Source organism: Aricia agestis, chromosome 1, assembly GCF_905147365.1.
Source record: "Aricia agestis chromosome 1, ilAriAges1.1, whole genome shotgun sequence".
NCBI classification, from domain to species: domain Eukaryota; kingdom Metazoa; phylum Arthropoda; class Insecta; order Lepidoptera; family Lycaenidae; genus Aricia; species Aricia agestis.
In genome coordinates, this window is record NC_056406.1 from 5,265,820 (window position 1) to 5,286,999 (window position 21,180).

At 36.4% G+C, this 21,180-nt stretch overlaps 1 protein-coding gene across 3 annotated transcripts in view; it reads right to left on the reverse strand.

Annotated features, from left to right (window-relative positions):
* The window catches only part of LOC121726589, a 73,016-nt gene that overhangs the window by 20,826 nt on the left and 31,010 nt on the right, over positions 1 to 21,180 (reverse strand). Inside the window, exon 1 of one of the 3 annotated variants that reach the window (XM_042114023.1) lies at positions 19,565 to 19,584. The exons of the other annotated variants lie outside the window; for them this stretch is intronic. The gene's annotated coding sequence lies outside the window, so the exon portion shown is untranslated. Of the gene's footprint in view, positions 1 to 19,564; positions 19,585 to 21,180 lie in introns of those variants that run through there. 3 annotated transcript variants of the gene reach the window in all.

Below are 21,180 nucleotides of genomic sequence, written 5' to 3' on the forward strand. Positions count from 1 at the left end.
AGCTTTTATACCACATTTCATAATGTAGTATAAAAATGTGATTCGTGAAGACAGGGATAAAAGTTTAGATAAAAACAGGACACGCAACAAAGAAGCATTATAAACTTAAATTGTTCGAACTTAACATCAGGGTAAAAGTTATAGTGCAGTTACGACATCGCATTAACGGAGCGCGTAATGGACCATTTTCAGGAAACGAGAAAAAAAATCGCAAATAACTCCTGGCAACAATTCAGAGCTATTATAATCGCTCCGTTAGCAAGCAGTATGGTACTCTTATTCTGATATTTTACTCTAACACTGATGATACCCGACACCCGTTGCCTGTAATTCCGTGGCGCCAAAATTCCTTTATGGCGCGGGAATTGTACATTTTTCCGGGATAAAAAGTACTTATTCTATGTTCTTTTATGGGACTCAAAAGTAATTAATTACCTTCTAAAATCTGTGGTAATTACCATACTAAATTTCAGTATACTATAGTAAATTTCAGCAAAATCTGTTCAGCGGTTTGAACGTAAAGAGGTAACAGACAGACAGATAAATATACACATTTTCGCATTTATAATATAAATTTTGGATTGATCCGCTATTGATCCAGTATGCATCCTAATTCCTAATTAATACCTATCTGACAACAATACAGTATTCTTGACATAGCATCAAACGAATGCTTTTGGCGTTATGACGGGCGTTATGACGATTCAGCATTATTTGATATTTGTTTGATATTTTAAAAGAATGTTTTATTGTTTTACTAAACTGAGTCTGCATCAAAACCATGTCGAAGCTGTACTAATGTAGCAGAATTGGGGTACCGGTCCGTTTAGAGTTATTTTACCTCTAACGGGACTTTATGCGGACTACAATATAAGGGTCATTTTCCTAGAAAATTCAAGAAGAAATACCTTGTGCAGGTTCAGAGAACGCGCAGATTGCAATATAGTTAGCCAATGTGTAATATCATATCTACATTTTGAGTAACATATTGCACTGAAGGATAATAATTCGTAGATTTCATAATAATTAACGAAACTAAAACCACATAATTGCAACATTTTATACCTGATAATAAAAAATATGTTAATGTAGTCTTACTTCAGTGTTTTGGCAAATGGAGAGTAGGCGTCTTTACTCTTTAGCAATAGGCACTCTAGAGCTCACGTAAAGTAAGTAAATATACTAAATGCAGGCCTTTCCACACAAAAAGTTGGGCCGGTTTGAATTAACTACGCCTTTTTAAAACCTTTTTTATGAAGTCGGGAATAGCTGTTTTAAAACTATGCATTTATGAAAAATATATATACTAAAACTCGTTGCTATGTTGTTTTATTGTATGTATGTCAATAAGATTATGTGATACAGCAAGGCATAGTTTAATCTCAATTTGGGGTCCCCGAACTCTACCTTGACCCTTACTTACCTGCAGTTATCAACCACCATAATAATATGTATACAGTATATTAATTAAAACGTAATGATTATATTATTCTCCTTGATATGCTTATAGCACTCTGTCTACTCTGCCTATAGTCACAATTTTGACGTTTGAGTAGTGTGACCCAATTCTCAAGATGCGCCGAGAGCTGTCTCTAGTTCTCTAGGTTCCGAACATAATATTGTTCCGAACACACGATTATTCAAATACAGAACGAACAGAAAAGCTTTATTTGTGGAATTTTTATTCCTTGTTTAAATTGAAAATAGAATAGAAGAGAGTGTAGTTTAGTGACCGAAATAATCATGGTTCTTATTCGTATACCCGTACTAATAGTACTATAAATACGAAAGTGTATCTGTCTTTCCACCTGTCTATCGCTGTTACCACTTCAAGCTATATAAATGTACTAGAAGTTCCGCGCGGCTTCGCCCGCGTAAATTAGATATTTCACAGACAAATTAATCCACAAAAAATAGCCTATAATCCTTCACGTAGTCTACTTCTTATCTGTTCCAAATAACAGAAAAATTGCTCCAGTAGTTCGTAAGATACGCTCTTTCAAATAAATTACCCCGTTTTTCCACATTTTCCTCTATTTCTTCGCTCCTATTAGTATTAGCGTGATAAAATATAGCCAATAGCCTTCCTCGATAAATGGGCTATCTAACACTGAAAGAATTTTTCAAATCGGACCAGTAGTTCCTGAGATTAGCGCGTTCAAACAAACAAACTAACAAACTCTTCCGCTTTATAATATTAGTATAGATAACCACTGAAACAATTTTGATGAAATTTGGTATTTCGATTGGCTTAGTATTAAGAGCGCGATAAACGAACTTCAGCAGAAAGATTTTCTGGTTTGTTTGGAGTTGGCTAATGATAACTTTGGACCGATTTTGATGCCATCATTTGTTAAAACTTAAACACAACGTGGAGTCCACGTCATGATTAAAGCAAGACATTTAGACATAACTAGCTGTCCCGTCAAACGTTTCTTTGCCATATAAAGTATTTCGCCCGTATTATTTTATTGAAGTGACTAAATAAGTATGTCACCATGGCAACGTCCATCGCTATCCCGTCGGACAAACAATGGTCGCCGTCAGTCTCGAGTTGTAATAATTTACTATTATTTATTCAACAAATGCACTTATCAATATAATAAATATTAAAAAAAAAAAAAAAAAAAAAAAAAAAACGGACTCTAGTCTCTCAACCATTTTTAGGGTTATATACCCAAAGGGTAAAAACGGAACCCTACTACTGGAATGTCTGTCTGTCTCCAGACTGACAGGCACGGCTCCAGGGCCACTGATAAAGTCTCAACGGGTCGCATGCGGCCTGCGGGCCACGGTTGAGTATGACAGCTCTAGTCTCTACATCAGTGGTTCTTAACCGGTGGTCCGCGGACCACTGGTGGTCCCTGGAGGCATTCCAAGTGGTCCGCGAAGCCATCCTAATAATATGTGAGAATTCAGAAGTTAGTAAAGAGTATGGACTATGCAGTCACAAAAATCACATTAATTAATTACTTAATTAAAATCTGTCACTTTAAGATTTTTGTCAAATTAAAAAAATAAGTGCTAATTATAAAGTTATCCTTGTTTTCCCCCATAGTTTAGGTAAACCTACGGCTAGACAAACATTTAGTAAAATGGTCCCTCATGACTAAAACGTTAAGAAGCACTGTTCTACACAGTAATAATATATCATAGAAGTCGGTTAACAAAATCGTAAGAAACCTGTAGAGGCGAGTTTCTCTATAATAGCACGCCATGAACATTTCCTGCGGTGTACAATTACTTTTCACTACATCGGGTAATCGATCGAAGACAATCACGTTACGCTTTTATTACCCACACTTTTTAGGGTTCCGTACCCAAGAGTAATAAGTAATAACTAATAACTAATGAGTAACAACCACAAAGCTAATAAGTACTAAGCTCCGTGGTAACAACTCAATTGAGACTCCACTTTGTATATCCGTCAGCGCTTATCACTTAGCAGGCTGTATCTGCTTAACGTAACTGCTGGATACTGGATAGTTTTATTTCACAGACATATAATATACTAGCTGTCCCGGCAAATGTTGTTTTGCCATATAAATAATTTTTGGTATGAAAAATAGATGTTGGCCGATTCTCAGACCTACTCAATATGCTCACAAAATTTTATGAGAATCGGTCAAGCCGTTTCGGAGGAGTATGGCAACGAAAACTGTGACACGAGAATTTTATATATTAGATAAATTAAGTTGTTAAAGCAATTTCAAATACTAGAAATAAAATAAAATAAACTAAAACTAGAAATAACTAGAGTTTTAATACTAGATATAAAATAAAATAAACCAGAACTAGAAATACCTAGGTAACTAGAGTATATCGCGAAGGAACCGCACATATTTCGGAGTAAAAAGTATTCTAATATGTCCTTTCCCGGGACTCAAAATATCTTCATACCTTTCAGCAAAATCGGTTCAGCGGCAGCTCAAAAGGAGTTTCGATACACCAAACATAATGAAGTGATTTTATTTTATTTTTATTTTATTTGGGATAAGAAACAATTGCGTGTAAACTTAAGAGGATTCCACACCGCCATTTTTTCCATACAAACGTTGTCCCCTGTTTCCTCCCTGGATAATGCTAGTAGAGTTATAATTTTTTTCCTGAATATCTACGGCCACTAATACAATATCCCTATGTTTTCTTTTTTTTCATAATTTAATTATTAAATAAGATATGAACGTTCAAAAACCCAAAAAAATTGCCAGATTTTCCACTGTGTTCAAACGTCCAGAAAACAGATTTGGATAGATTATACAAAAAAAGCAAAACATAGGAACATAGCTCAAGCCTTTTTTTAATCTTTAATGAAAAAAGTACTTAAATCGGTTAACTTTTAGAGAAGGAATCAGGGGACAACGAATCGTTGATTTTCTGGATTTTCTGCAGTTGTCTCTATCGCGTTCTGCGGTATAGGCTTGAGGTAAGGGAGACAGATATAGATATTACACGTACTTTTTTTTCATTTCTCTAGCCGCTGTGGTATCCTCTTAAGAGGAGTCCACACCGCCCTTTTTTCCATACAAACGTTGTCCCCTGTTTCCTCCCTGGATAATGCTAGTAGATTTATAATTTTTTTCCTGAATATCTACGGCCACTAATACAATGTCCCTATGTTTTCTTTTTTTTCATAATTTAATTAATAAATAAGATATGAACGTTTAAAAACCCAAAAAAATGGCCAGATTTTCCGCTGTGTTCAAACGTCCAGAAAACAGATTTGAATAGATTATACAAAAAAAGCAAAACATAGGAACACAGCTCAAGCCTTTTTTTAATCTTTAATGTAAAAAGTACTTAAATCGGTTAAGTTTTGGAGAAGGAATCAGGGGACAACGAATCGTTGATTTTCTGGATTTTCTGCAGTTGTCTCTATCGCGTTCTGCGGTATAGGCTTGAGGTAAGGGAGACAGCTATAGATATTACACGTACTTTTTTTTCATTTCTCTAGCCCCTGGTGTATCCTCTTAATTCTAACTCTTAAATAAACAATAAAAAATTAAATTTTGTACAGTCCGACTCGAACTTGACCGATTTTTTATAGTCATGGACTGTGGGGAGTCAGGGTCACTGTGAAACTCATAATCATAACAGTTTTGTGGATTCGTCACGCCAATCGCACACGTAGGCAATAATTGATATACAGTGGGTGCCTTTTATTAGGGACCAATTCTCATACCTCGATTGTTGCTTCGATCTCGAGTTGGCTCACTCGATTGCAGGGAGCACGCTTTTTTATCGAATTTCCATTCGGTTTATGAGACTTTTAGACAGCAGTTAATCATTTACTATTTATATTCTATAGAAACCATGAATGGTTAACGTATACGTAGCACGTCCATCGTGGGTATCGCAGACACAATAGATTTTCAATTGTTATGCGGCAGTAGACAACTACTACCATGTAAGTAAAAACTATATCGTAGACCTTAAGACGCTCCCCCTACGGAGATGCCGTAATTTACCGTTTTTAGAGTCTTATTAATTCATAATTTGAAAGCTACAAAATTATAATAAAAATACAGCAATAATCTTCAGCATATGAACATTCCTTTCTCCGTTATTTCCTATTTTTGTTTTTTATACTTATGATATCAGCTTTCAAAGAAATACAAATTTATTTAAATTCAAGCATACATTCAGTATCTCCCTAGTACTTATTTACAAATTACGTTTATTTGAAACACACGCCAATATATCGACAATTTCATTAACAGCTACATATTTGCCGTTTTAATTTTTTAGGTCAATTTTGAACTAAGATAAGTAAAAAAAATGGATTTTGGTGCGATCTCGGCAACGCGGCAAATGTATGGTCAAGGTCGTTTGCTCAGGGGATGGCCTTAAGTAGCCATATTGTAACGTTTTTTACAGTACTTCCAGACATTGAGAGTCGAGCTCAAGTTACCCTGTGTGACCAGTTGTCCAGAAAACAACACCGCAGACAATAACCAAGGCCATGGGTAGTCTTTAATAGGCAGCTGGAACGACAGGTTTATGTACAAAGCCTATACTTACTACTGAAATCAACTATCTAGTACCATGGTGGAGTCTTCTGTCTTACAAAATGTATTCCTTAAAACATTGCGTTGATTTTTAAGCGAATTGGCAATTGGCTAGTAAATTTTTACAGCTCCGATTTATTTATTTATTTGGATTTAGAATTAGTGTAGTGTAGTGTACGGAATTTAAAACTGTAAATCTGCTAGATAGATTTATAAATCACAATTTAATGGAGAGTTTGCCAGAATTGGGCTGCAGGCAGGGGCTTATGTCAAAATCATCTTAATATATGTATTTTTTAAGAGCATATGCTGTCCCACTGCTGGGCAAAGGCCTTCCCCAAAGTCTTCCAGTTCTGTCGATCCAACGCAGCCTACCAACCTGGCTCGTATTTGTCAAGCTCATCGCGCCACCTTTTTCGAGGGCGGCCACGGCGGCGTCGTCCATCATCTGGCACCCATTCTGTGGTGATCTTTGCCCAGATCACCATCTTAAATTACATTTAATTAATTAATATTCATCTCTGAGAGCGGCAATATAAGTTCTAACCTATGAAATTGCGTTTTCTCGGAAATATTGTCCACGTGCCAGACACCAATATCTATGTTACCTACTGCTGACTCCGAATTTGGATGTAGAAAATAGTCACAGTGTAAAGTTGCAAAGTTGGTCAAAATTGTAGAGAACGTGCTACGATGACACTGCAGTTGATAGAACTACTAGAAACGTATATGTTTTTAGTACCTCAAATAGGTGTTATTATTAAAGAAAATAATGTCTGCAACTTTTATAATAAAATCTTATTTATACGTACATGAGAATACTAATATCATTAATACAAATATTATGTATATTTAATTTCGATGTTGAGTCAGTCACAAATCACAATTCACAAATCAAACTCATTTAATGTTTGTTTAGGTAACTTGAATTTAACAAGGTATGGAATGTTAGATGATGTGAAAATCTTCATTGAGTTAAAGTTAAGAAGTCATTACCTCTCTCGTCAGGCCGCAACGTAAAAACACTGGAACAAAATTAGGATTGCAGGCTGCTGACTATTAGCTGGTGTTTGCGCATGCAGAGCCTACAGTATGGAGCCCTGGGGCGTCGGGCTCGGAACGACTGATACTCCAACTACCGCAGACAATTACATAACTAAGGGTGAAGCGAAGGGTGAAGGAACAACAACATCCGCCTAGTATGGGTCCCGGGCCACAGCAACGTCCCCGGCAATGAAACCGCTGACGAGCTGGCTAGGCTCGGGGCCGAGAGTCTCATATATGGTCCAGAACCATTCTGTGGTATAACTCCCAGTACCACAAAGCAAGTGCTCAAGGAATGGGGTCACAGACTATGCAGGAAGCAATGGGCTGAGACCCCTGGCCTTGAACACTCCAAGGCACTAATTCCTGACTTCAACAAGAAACAATCAGAATTAGTGCTCACCTTGGGTAGGAACCAATTAAAAATCCTTACCAGAAGCCTAACTGGGCACTGCAAGCTCAACAAACACCTAAACAGAATGGGTATTTGTAGCATAATGACTTGCAGATTCTGTGAGGAGGAGGATGAAACACCTATTCACCTTCTCCTCGACTGCCCTGCTCTACTACAGAGCCGGAACAGGCACCTTGGTCGCCACGAATACTCGTCCACAGAGGAAATTCGTGGCACCAACCCCAACCATATCGTTCAATTTATGAGCAGTATAGGGTTGGGGATGATACTCTAGTGCGAAGGAGTCACAATAGATCCTCATGGGTCGCAGTGACGTCAGGGCTACAGTGACCTGCCTTCTTTTTTAAAAAAAAAAAAAAAGGGTGAAGCCAAACGAGCGTAATTTGTGAGTTGTGGTCGCAGAATTTCTGCCACGTAAATATCTTTTCATACAAATCATGACTCACAAAATTACACTCGTGTGAATCAAACGGGAATGCAGCAGAATTTCTGCCAGCCGAAATTCTGCGACTCACAACTCACAAATTACGCTCGTTTGGCTTCTACCTGACTCAGACGAAAATAGATAAAATTACCAGAGCTTTGGTGGTGAAGTTAGGTGTAAATTGAAATTGTGTGAGATAACATTTTAGTTAGAGATAACGTCATGTATGATTTATGTAATAGTTTGTTTAAATATTATGGAAATAAACTCCATACATTATCCGCCAAAATACTCATACAGTTAAAGTTAAGTTATCTATCGTCAATTGACCCCTTAGTGCGGCGCATAGATGTGATTTTAATTGCATAGTAAGTACTTAATTGCAACTTGTAAGGCCAAAATAGGCGCTATATTGTAATCTAAACAAAAACTAAAGCAAGACTCGTAAAGTGTAAATCCCTGCTCAATATTTCATTTGTTCTTAGCATTGTTTAATAATATATAAAGTATGAATAAGTGTCGTTTATCTGAATTCCACATATTATAGCATGAAACATAACCTCTGTCGGAGTGTTCCCACGAGCATCGCAGCTGCATACAACTCAATCACTTGTACTGATATCGATAAGGCCCGTTACAGACTCGCGACTTTTTATAAGTGTATTAAAACTTCGGTCACAGATTATTAAATAGTTCCTGAGCGGCTTAGGTGTTTAAGAGGGTACGCTAATTAACACTGTTTTTCCATACAAACGTATTCCCCAATTTACTCCCAGAACAATGCGTCTAGACAAATGATTTTTTTATACTGGGATCTGTTAAAGCTATGCCTCTAAGTTCGATTTTTTCTAAATTTACTAATAAACAAAAAAATATGACCCTTCAAAAATCGCAAAAAAATTAATGCCTCGTACCCCGCCAATCCACCGACCATAATACATTTATAACAAAGAAAGATCTTTAAGATAAAATAAATTAACGTAGAGGCATAGACTCACTCTTCCTGAAGATATTTTAAAAAATAATAAAAAGATAGGTAAGTATGCTCTATTTTGGAGGAGGAATCAGAGTCACGTTACCTCGATTTACTGTATCTGTCTCTATCACATTACACGTGCCGGCGCAGGGAAAAGCGAGAAATGTAGTTTATTCTTTTAAATTCTAACTGCACCCGCGTTCCCTCTTAAGGCGGGGATTAATCTCAATCAAAAACGATAACCTTGCACACAACCAAAGACCAAGCGTATACGCATCGCAATAAGATTCATTTTAGCTTAGCATAAAACTATAGGTTCTCGGGCGGATCTTCTCTATTTTTCATGTTTTTTTTAAATATCTTTGGAAATAAATATTAAGAAACAAAATTGTTCGATTAAAGAATTTTTAATATAGATTTACTAACAATTTATTCAAATAAAATGTACAATTATCCTAGTTAATACTTATATTTCGATGAAATAGAGTTTTTTCGGAGGTAAGTTTGTAAATTAATTACAGCCAAGGTATTACGTTTTATTAAAATGTTTATGGTTTAAGGTATTTTGAATATTGTGCTTTATATCTCATATTTTTTAACACTTCGTTATTATATTGGAACTAGGTAAACCGGGAGTCACGGAATAACAAATTGGGGTTTATCCTCGCCTTAACGAAATTAATCATGGAAAACAATGGGAGATTTTGGACGAATATCACATATGCCATATCAACATGTTCGTATTCCTTTATATTGTTCAATTATGGACCAACAATATAAACGCATAATGTCTCGTCTATTATAATATAAAAAATATTCACAGCCAAACATAGTTCACCGTTTGCTTTTTTGTAAGTCCGTTATAAGAGTCCGTACATACGAAATTTTGCCGATTTCGCTGAACGAATGAACAGACGTGATTTAACAGTTAAAATACAGTATTTCTATAAGTTTGATTGCACAACATGTAAGATCATTTCAATTATAATCTAATGTTGGAGCTAGATTTTTGTTTTTTTTTTTAAGTATTTTTAAATAATCCAACTCAAACCCGCGACAGTTTTGTGATTTTTGCTGTAAAAGGTTTAGAATATCACCTGTTTATGTATTGTATTGACGTCTTAACGGTATGAAAAAAATACAATGTACTGTTGAGAAAGTCGTCTATACAATGTTGGAATTACTTTTTACCACTTTAATATGAAATAGTTGAGTAAAAAAATATGTAACTCGGCAAAATTTTAGAGAAAATGGGCAAAGAATTGCTTAGTTTTTGTTAGTTTCGGCAACTTGGAGCTGTAATTCATAAAAAGAAAACGACAGAAATAATCTATACTTAGATAAAATTCTATCCAATTCGAGAAAAAAGAAAGAAAAAAAAAAGAAAAGCAAATTGTGCCAAAAAACACGATTCAAAACAACCTAAATCTCACATATTTTGCCTTGCGGCGTGTAATGTAACACTACTCAACAAATTACTAACTTTTTTTTTATCTGAGTTACGACTATGTGATTATAATTCCTTTTTATTGCCCTAATATAAATATGTAAATAAAATTTTTGGATCACATCTCATTTCCGAGATAAATTTCATTATTGAAACATATGATTTTGTAGCGAAATCAAGCTCATCTGTTAGGTTTTTTTGATGTTTTAATTAAAAAGGGAAAGATTTCTTGGTGCAGCTGGCTTTACACTTGTAGTAAGATCCTGGAGGTTCACTAATAAGGTTCCAATAGTAATCTGCTAGAATAGCAGGGCCCCATCTTGGAAATAATTTCAGCCATATCTTCATGAAAGTGTTTACCATGTTCATGGCCAACTGATCCCTTTTTTTGGGAAAAAAGTCTAAGTACGAATTAAGTAAATGACATATAGCATTCCTTTCTAAGGATACAGTCCAACATCAGTTTTATTTTTGGCGAAAGTCAGCGCCTTTTTTTTTTGTTGCGACCAAGAAAGTTCTTGGTCACATCAATAAAAACACCCCATGCTGGTTTTTTCAGTATGATTATGAGTAATTTGATGTAAAAGATGAATCTTCGATCAGCTTTCTTATGTACTACTTACGAATACGATTTGATTTTGACATTGATTTTTGCCTCACTAAACTTTGGAAACTTGATAGAGAAATTGTAATGCAGGACTATCTTTGTTCAAGTGTTTTACGAAAAATTTTATAAGGTCTAATTTAATGTCTTACGGCAGCAAAATGATTTAATCGGACTCAAGCAATGAACCAAATTTATCAATTTTCTGACCCGGTACGAGAGTCTGTCGTGATGGTCAGATTTTGGCGTAAGTTCGCCAAAAATGTAACAAAATAAGTTAGGCCTGCTAGCAGTCACGCATATCAAATAAAAGTTCATCAATGAAACTAACATATAAAGTAAGTTTTGTTGGTAAAATAATCTTATTTTTGAAATACCAGCTACATAAACATCAAACTTACGTCCACGTTACAGAAAATTTGAATTCATATTTCTCAGTTTCTAGATGTGATATCAAAATAAAATGCCTACATTTATTTATTAGTAGTCAACCTCGACATGAAATGATATGTAGCAAATCAGATTTTTTTTAGTGTTGAGTAGTGTAATGTGAGATTTAGCTTGTTTTGAATCGTGTTTTTTGGCACAATTTGCTTTTCTTTTTTTTTTCCTTTTTTCTCGAATTGGATAGAATTTTATCTATATAGATTATTTCTATCGTTTTCTTCAAAATTTCGGCAAAATTTCGTATACGGACTTTAAAAGTTTTTATAGACTGGTTGATTTATTACATTTCCCTCAAAAAAATATTGTCATAGAATATTTTACTAAGTGATTTGATGTATTTCGTCTATTATTATTTACTGAACAAATAACATAACAAGCTATTCGACGACCTCTGTGGCTCAGTGGTGAGCGCGTTGGTAGCCCAAGCCGGGGGTCGCGGGTTCGAATCCCGCCGACGGAACAAAAAGTTCAATGTTCCCGGGTCTGGATTAGGGCAACGAGACCGGGTTTTCCCGAAACTCGAAAACCCGGGAAAGCCCGGGTTTTTGGGCTCACGAAGAAACCCGGGCTTCATAAATGGAACCCGGGTTTTTCGAGCTTTTCGGGTTTTTCGTTTTTTTGATTATTATTAAAGGCTAGACTTGATTTAAGGTATTTATAACAAACTAACATACAAAATTTTCATCTCTATAACATTAATATACATTTAATTATCTCTATTATTCATAATTAAACAAAATATAATATTTTAAAGTTAAAGTTTCGTTTTTATAGCGTCACAGAGTAATTGTCGCAAAAATATTTACATATTTATATTTTGAACATCCTACCAAAACTATTCAATGTAAAAAAGCCAAGTCTCTTCAAGCAATCCATCGCAAAAAGTTTTCAAATCACATAGAAGTATAATACTTTTCAATCAACATTCAGTGACCACAGTTTTCTTCATTTTGTGATCAAAGGCTTAACGAAATAAAGAGAACAATGTCAAAAGAAAACAGCTTCCAAGAGTTCTAAGTCTGCTGAAGCCTGAAAGTACCACTAAGGTAATTGATTCCTAGGCAGTTGACAAGTTTATACGTGGGAGAGCCATGCTTCGGCACGAATGGGCCGGCTCGACCGGAGAAATACCACGTTCTCACAGAAAACCGGCGTGAAACAGCGCTTGCGCTGTGTTTCGCCGAGTGAGTGAGTTTACCGGAGGCCCAATCCCCTACCCTATTCCCTTACCATCCCTACCCTCCCCTATTACCCTATTCTCTCTTAAAAGGCCGGCAACGCACCTGCAGCTTTTCTGATGCTGCGAGTGTCTATGGGCGACGGGAGTTGCTTTCCATCAGGTGACCCGTTTGCTCGTTTGCCCCCTTATTTCGTAAAAAAAAAAAACCAACGTCGTTTGGTCGGATCATGTCAATTCAATGTTGATTGTGATCTGTCAGGCTAGGTTTGACGTAACGCAATCAAACTGTATAGGTCCTCCATCTGTCTAGGAATCAACTTCTCTGACAGTGGGAGTTTCTTACGCCAGTTCTTCTCGCCGGGTTAGTTCCCGAACCGGTGGTAGGCCCCAGTAGCATCTACGTTCGGAAAGTGTTTGAAAAAACCTATTCTGAATAAAATTTTTTGACTTTGACTTTGAGAGACTTTTGATAATTGGCAAGTCAGCCGCTCGTTGGTAACAAAACGTTGTAGCTTTGATCGACCGTATACACCCATCAACAAAGTCTCTATGAAAGAATATCTAAAAACTTATCTGGAATTTTGAAGCGAGCCCTATTATATCCCACAACCTGAGCATTTTTGTGGTACACTTTACCGAAACCCGAAAAAACACGGAAAAAGTACCACGCCTATTGATTTGTGTTTTAATATAGTTAAAGTTTATTTATATTTTGTAGATGTGTTACCATCGGTTACTCAAGGTTTGGTTACTTTTAAAATATAAAAAAACTGTTTTTATTACCGCGGCAAAAAACGAAGCGAGCCACAAAGCTCGGCCTTTAGGTAGTACTAATTTATTTTTACCTAAAAATACATTTTTGTGCCTTGCTATGGTATGGGGCTCAATCTTCTTTGCAATTTATAGTCTATTTTATAGTCGTCTAACTTACTAAAAAACATCTTAAAGCTTTTTGTCGTTATTTGTTATATATTCGCAATAGTCATAAATCATTAATCAGATAACTGTGGACTAGCTCTAAGTTAAAACAATCTATTTAAATTAACCCAAAAATATGACAATGCAATCAGTAAAATTATTGTCGCGGGTAGTTGTAAAGTGAACAGCAATTTTAAGCAGCTCTCTATTTTATTTAATTTAAAATATTAGAAGTATTTATTTTTGTGCTAATTATATGTTGTTCGTTTATGCATAAATAGTGCTACTTGCCTGCAGTGTTTTTCTCATTTTTAAAAAACATACATATTGAATTTTACTTTCACAATGGACTACACTCAAGTACAATCAAATATGGAGGACATGATTAAGATGTTTCACTCAAAGATGGCTGAATTTCAAGCAGAATTACATCAGGCCACTTCACGTAAGCCACCTAACACCATTGCGGCACTGAACACTGATTTTCAAGCATTCAAATCCTTTGTTTGCGGTGCACTCAATATCCTTCGGGCTGAGGTGGATGCTTTGGCCAGAGGACTTGACCGTATGGAGACACGCTCTCGTCGAAAAATGCTGCTCATTCACGGTGTTCTTGAGGCCAAGGATGAGGATACCAGTAGTGTTGTAGTGAAAGCCTTAACCACTAAATGTAATCTTGCCGACATTACTCCCAACAAAATCCGTACTTGCCAACGTATGGGGAAGCTTAAAAATGATAGTGGTAACCCTAAACCAAGGCCTATTATAGTAAAATTTAATGAAAAATCTCTCCGAGATCGTGTATGGAACGCTAAGAAGGCATTGAAGGGAACGAAAGTCACCCTCTCAGAGTTCCTTACTAAGCAGCGTCACAACATCTTTATGGCTGCCAGGGACTTCTACGGTATCTCATCGTGCTGGACTCGAGACGGTTGTATATATATAAAAGGTCCAGATGGCTCAAGGCACAAAATAGAAACATTAGCCGAGCTTCAGGAACTGCAGACCAAACATCATAAAATGTAGTTTAGTAACTTTAACCATATTTTGTGTCGTTCACGGTTCAACCCACATAATTATATACTTGTATCGGCTATTGTTTCACTCAATTTGTAACTTTATATTTTGTGGGTCTATACTTTTTATCAATTTCACTTAATTTGTTTGTTTAATGTTTACCTCCGACTCCGTATTATTAAAGTTCATGGTTCCTACTGTCACCTGTCAGCAACCTGTCAGTTGTCACTGACAACCTGACAGTAATAATGTCATCACTCTTCTTCTCCATCTTTTTATAAGTATGTGTTGCTAGGAATTCCTAATAATTTGCATAATTTTATTTTTCTTTGTTTAATTCGAAGTGTCTTAAAAGTTATAACATTTTGATTATTTCTTAATAGTACAATAATGTTTTGTATGTTTTTTTTTTTATTATTATATTTTATATTCTTAATATTTACAAGCACTGTAGGCAGGCAGAGTGAAATTAATTTATTGAATCTTATTTATTTTAATCTTGATACTTGACACGTTTTTTGCTTTCATTTATTAAGTATTATATCAATATAAGTAATATTGTGTAGGTATTGGTAAAATTCATTTATTATAGTTTGATATATATAATATTTACAATATTTAATTAGTTTATTACTATGCAAGTAAATAACAGTGATGACGACTTTCCGGATGATGACTTTCATTCTTTAACGTCACATTCCTCAGATAGTTTTCAGAGCCTCTCGCAGCCTCTTGATGTTTCTGTAGAGACAGCGTTCGCACCATTTGCACGGAATTTTAACGCAGTTCACATAAACTCCCAAAGCATCCCTGCACACTATCCTGACCTCCTAAGTACTTTTTCCAAAAACCTGAATATCCATGCAATCCTTGTCTCAGAATCTTTCCTTAAGCCTTGTCTCCCTTCATCCTCATACTCCTTACCTAACTTTGTCCTTATTCGGAATGACAGAACTGGCAAAGGCGGTGGCGGAGTAGCTATCTACCTTAGAAATCACCTTTCCTATAAGATCCTTGATCAATCTCCCTCCGATTACTCAGAATCCTCTGAACATTTATTTATAGAGGTGCTGTTCGGTCATACTAAGCTTTTGCTGGGCGTTTTTTACTGTCCTTCGCTACATATTGACTACTTCCATAAGTTTGAAGTCCTGTTAGAAAAAAATGTCACTAATGTAGATCACACCATCATAATGGGTGACTTTAACACCTGCCTAGTCAACAAAGAAAATGTACATATGACCCGAGCCACCAAACTACGTTCCTTACTAAATTCCGTTAACCTCAATATCCTTCCTCTTAACCCTACACACTTCTTTCCTAACTGCGCCCCATCTTTGCTTGATCTGATTATAGTCTCTTCCTTGAATCACGTTAGTACACATGGGCAATTTAACGCTGAAGCCTTCTCCTACCATGACCTGATCTTCCTCTCCTATAAAATCCGTTGTCCTAAGCCCAAACCTCGCATAGTCATGCAGCGTAACTACAACGCAATTGACCCGGATAAGCTCAAAGTTACCCTTTTGGCTATTAACTGGGAGGCGGTGTATAGTGCTACTACTGTGGACGAAAAGATGGAAATTCTTAATACACTTCTATTACAAATATTTGATCTACATGCACCTTTACGACCTGTTAGGCTAAAACACCTGCCTGCTCCGTGGCTTACCGATGAGATAAAGGGACTTATGGCTAAAAGAAACGCCGCCAAAGTCAAATTTAGAAACAGTCCTTCTGAATTCAATCATCAAAAGTATAAAGAGCTAAGAAATAGATGTAGTAGATTGTGTAGGGATGCACAGCGTCGCCACATACACTCTTCAGTTAGCAATGGAGATCCTGCTAAGGTTTGGTCTTTCCTTAACTCCTTAGGAATTGGTAAACCAAAGTCCTCCCCTTCTCCCAATCTAGACCTCGATGCCCTCAATCATCATTTTACCACTACTTGTTCCATCCCAGCCTCCGTTAAACAGCAGTCCATAAATGCCCTTTTGACATCTCCTCCACCTGATCCTCAGTTATCTCCTTTCGTATTTAAAGCTGTTTCTTTGCCTGAAATTGAGAAAATAATTGCAACCATCAAGTCTAATGCTCAGGGTGTTGATGGTATAAGCCGGAAAATGATTACCCTTACCCTCCCCGTTACACTTCCTATCCTCGGTCACATTTTTAACTTTTCCTTAAGCTCTAGCACATTTCCTAGCTGTTGGCGAAAAGCTGCAGTCATCCCTATACCCAAAGTTCAGTCACCTACGTATCCTTCTCACTTCCGACCCATATCCATCCTTCCTTTCTTATCCAAAGTCCTTGAGCGCCTTGTTTATCAACAACTAAGCTCCTTTATTAATAACAATGGTCTGCTCAGTCCTCTCCAATCCGGTTTCAGACCCGGCCACAGTACGGTTACTGCTCTAACTAAGGTATCTGATGACGCACGCCTGGCCATGTCAAATCAGCAACTTACAGTGCTAGCTCTGCTGGACTTTAGCAATGCGTTTAATACCGTAGACCTTGACATACTATTAGCAATGCTAGCTGCGCTTCACTTCTCTGATCCTGTTCTTGAATGGTTCCGTAGCTATCTTTATGGTAGGACTCAATGTATAAGGGTCAATGATCGGATGTCTGGTTTCTGCAGTATCTCTGCTGGCGTGCCTCAGGGTGGTATCTTGTCCCCTCTCCTTTTTTCCATATTCATTAATTTCCTCACTCCCCTCCTATCCTGCTTCTTCCATCTTTATGCGGATGATCTTCAAATTTACACCCACGCTCCTGCCAATGATCTTAAGTCTGCCATTGAAGCAATTAATAATAATCTTGCAACAATCCTTCATTGGAGTAAATCTCATGGCCTAATTGTCAATCCCACCAAGTCACAAATTATAATTATCGGAGGATCGAAGCAACTTAACCGGCTTGATTACAATTCTTTGCCTACCATATCTTTTGATAATGTAACATTGCCTTACAGTGGGGTTGTTAAGAACTTGGGTGTTTATTTTGACTCGGCCCTTAAGTGGTCTCACAACATCTCACAGGTAAGTCGTAAGCTCTTTGCTACGGTGGGGTCACTTAACCGGTTGAAGAATTTACTGCCTGTTAAGACTAAAGTCGAGCTTGCTCAGTCATTACTTTTACCAATTTTAGACTATGCAGACGTTTGTGCTATAGATCTTAATGAGGAATACCTAAATAAACTTGAAAGGTTGCAAAATGTCTGCATTAGGTTCGTATATGGGCTGCGCAAGTTTGACCATGTCTCTGAGTACCGTCAGCAGCTTGGTTGGCTGCCCATCAGGCTCCGTAGGGAAGAACATGTCCTTGTGTTCCTATACAATATCCTGTTTGACCCACGTACTCCCTCTTACCTTAAGGACTGCTTTTGTCTTCGTAGTACTGAACAAAGCCGTGCGTTAAGATCAGCGTACGATAATAAGCTTGTTGTGCCAATTGCTAAGTCCGGATACATTGCAGACTCCTTTGCTGTGAGAGCTACGCACTTGTGGAATGATCTTCCACGTGACATTCGTGACTCAAGGTCACTTGCCATATTTAAATCAAAACTACATGGCCATCTTCGAAATAAAGTCACACGGTAAATATTAATATATATATATATATTTTTTAATATATTTAGTAATATACATATATACTTTATTTTTATTTATGGTTAAATTATTTTATGTATGTTTAATAAGAAATATATTTTATACATCTTAATTCGTAGCATAAACCTAAACAATTACATCAGTGTACATATTTTATGTAGTCCATTTTGACTTATAATTACCCCGCTATCTATTTATTTGTGAACTCTCCTGCCTTGCAGGGTTGCCTGGTAGAGATCGCTTATAGCGATAAGGCCGCCCTTGCCCACATTAATGTCTTAGTTTTTAAGTATTTTAAGTCTGTTTGTATACCCATTTATATGTGAGCAATAAAGTGTTTATCTATCTATCTATCTAAAATGGCTCCAGGAAAGCAGCCCCTAGAAACCGACAAAACCATCCAGAGGAGTTTCCATCAGGTTGGTTCTTATGATGTGAAACCATTTTGTATTCCAGCATTACAATCTGGCAAATTCTTTATTAGCTTCCAAACTCATAAAAAGCAACATTCCGCATTTGCCGAGTGGTCTGGTCTGGTCAAATAAATGGTTATCTGACATGAATTTTGTCACAATAGACAAGAACAAACGACAAAATTCTTTGCGGGATTTTACAGTAAGTTAGAAAATTAACTTAAATTGCAACACACAAACGGCTTAGTAAAAAAACAAATTAAGGTAAAAACTATGGCCCAAAATTTTGTCACAGATATAAAGTATGCCAAAAATCAATTAGGATAAATAATTAACAGTAATTTGACAATCAGCAGTAAAAATGTAAAAGATTAAATAAAGATTTGTTGGCATATGTTTTATATTAAAGTTTATTCTTTAATTTACTGTCTTCAATAATTCGAGATAGATTTTATATAATTCATAAAATGCAAATTACATTTTAATAATAATATTTGGGGGTGAAGCTTGTTCTAACACATAATTTTGGCCCATAAAATTTTTAAGCTTTGATAAGATCAGTAATATAGAAGAGGTTTAGTTAGTCGCTTCAATAAAAGTATGATATGGCCGTGCCCGTTTGGCGTTTACCCGAGACTTGGTTGGGCAGTGATGTGACCCGAATCAATGGTATTTAGATGGTATTTAACTGGGGAGGTGCTGGCAATCGCAGAAAATCATAGGTAACGTATTTTCGCATTGTTATATTTGAATTGTAAAAAAAACCCGAAAAACTCGGGTACCCGGTTTTTCATTTAACAAAAACCCGAAAACCCGGGTTTTGAAATATGGGCCGGTTTTCGATGCCCTAGTCTGGATGTGTATTAAATATGTGTATGATATAATGAAAATCTTAAATATATGTATAGTATAAAAGTATTAAATATATTTCCGTTGTCTGATACCTGTAACACAAGTCCTTTAGGTACTTAGCACGGGGCCAGACTGACGTGGTGTGAAGCGTCCATAGATATTATTATTCACATACAATTTACATAAGACAATAAGACATTTCACTTACGAAAATCTCAGTAGTGGTGATTTATACGAACAATGAGCGAAATAATATGAAGAGTATTTACCTGAAAAGAGAAAAAAATCATGAGAACACGGCAAATATAGGTATTATTTAAAAATATGTATACTTACCTATTTATATGTTTACTTAAGGACTTGCTAATGACGTCACGGTATTAAAAGCAGTACAGAGTGATCTAAGTTATAAAAATTGATGCTTTATTCAGAAATATTATGTTCTTATTTTATGCATTTTTGGGCCAACGTGGATTTTTTTAAAATCATTTATCTCAGGCATCTTGGAATCTTGGAATATATTATAAATACAATCCATACGGATATAATACGGCCGATAACAATGTGATTGTAAACGGGCAGGTAATAATATTTGTAAACGGGGTCAGTACAGCACTTGCCGCTAATGTGATCCGATATCATTTCGCGCTCTCTCCGCATTAAACTCATTACCTATTGCGAATAAACATTACTCTCATTTTGTGCAATCGGCAACAATACTTTCAAAATGTTCCACCCATGGCACAAATTATCATGACACTAGAGTGACCAGATTGTTCCAATTATGTATGTAATTTAAATATGCTTCCGTTTAATTAAACGATTCATTTTGATCGACGATTCGTATCTCAATTTATGGTGCTTAGCCATCATTGACTTTGTCGCTGAATGATGACGCCCGCAACAACGTTGCGCCAAAATTAGTATAACATCATCATCTTTCGTCTAAATCGGCTTAGCCGTTTAATAATTGAACAGGTAGACGGACACTTTCGTCTTTAAAATATGAGCAAGAATGTCCGCGTTAACGGTGAGATATAAGATTACGGAGTCTCTTAGAAACCGTCAGTCGCAAGTGTGTAGTGAACCTTCCTCTCCCAATAAGGGTCAGAAGTCGCTTATCGACCAGCTGCGATGGAGTCACTGACCAATCTGACGACCACTTAATTACTATTTACTCCTATCAGTGGCCATTAATACCAATTATGTTCCTTTGATATGTAGCCGTTTTGAACAAGCATTGAACCTATTGACAATTTGATGATGTTCATTCTTGTGAAAGAACGCTTTATTTTCCATAGGAATTAGGATGCATTTAGCGTTTCACTTTGTGTTTGTTGCATGAAAAATGCAGAATGTAAGTCGAAAAAGTAGTAAAAAAATCGCCTAATTTTCTTAGACTCTAGACTCTAGAGCAGGGGTCCCCAAACTTATTTTGTCTACTGCCCACTTTAACAACAAATTATGTTATAGCGCCCCCTATTATTTCAATTTGAAATGCATCCAGATGAAATGAAATTGCAAATCACCCCCCAGTGCCTCTACACAACGCCCACATTTTTTCTGGGTCCCCCCCCCCCCCTTTACACCTTCAGCGCCCACAGAGGGGCGTTATCGCCCATTTTAGGAAAGGCTAAAGGTATCGATATCCAATTTCGAAATCAAAATGTTTCGATTGCGTTTTGCCTTTTGTCTAAACGCCACGATTTCAAAAAGATGAGTGATGATTTGCTGACCAATTAGGACTACAATGTTTTCACGCTAGACGGCAGCACCAGCACCAGCACAGACAGCAAACAAAAAGATTCGTTCCATTTTCGACAC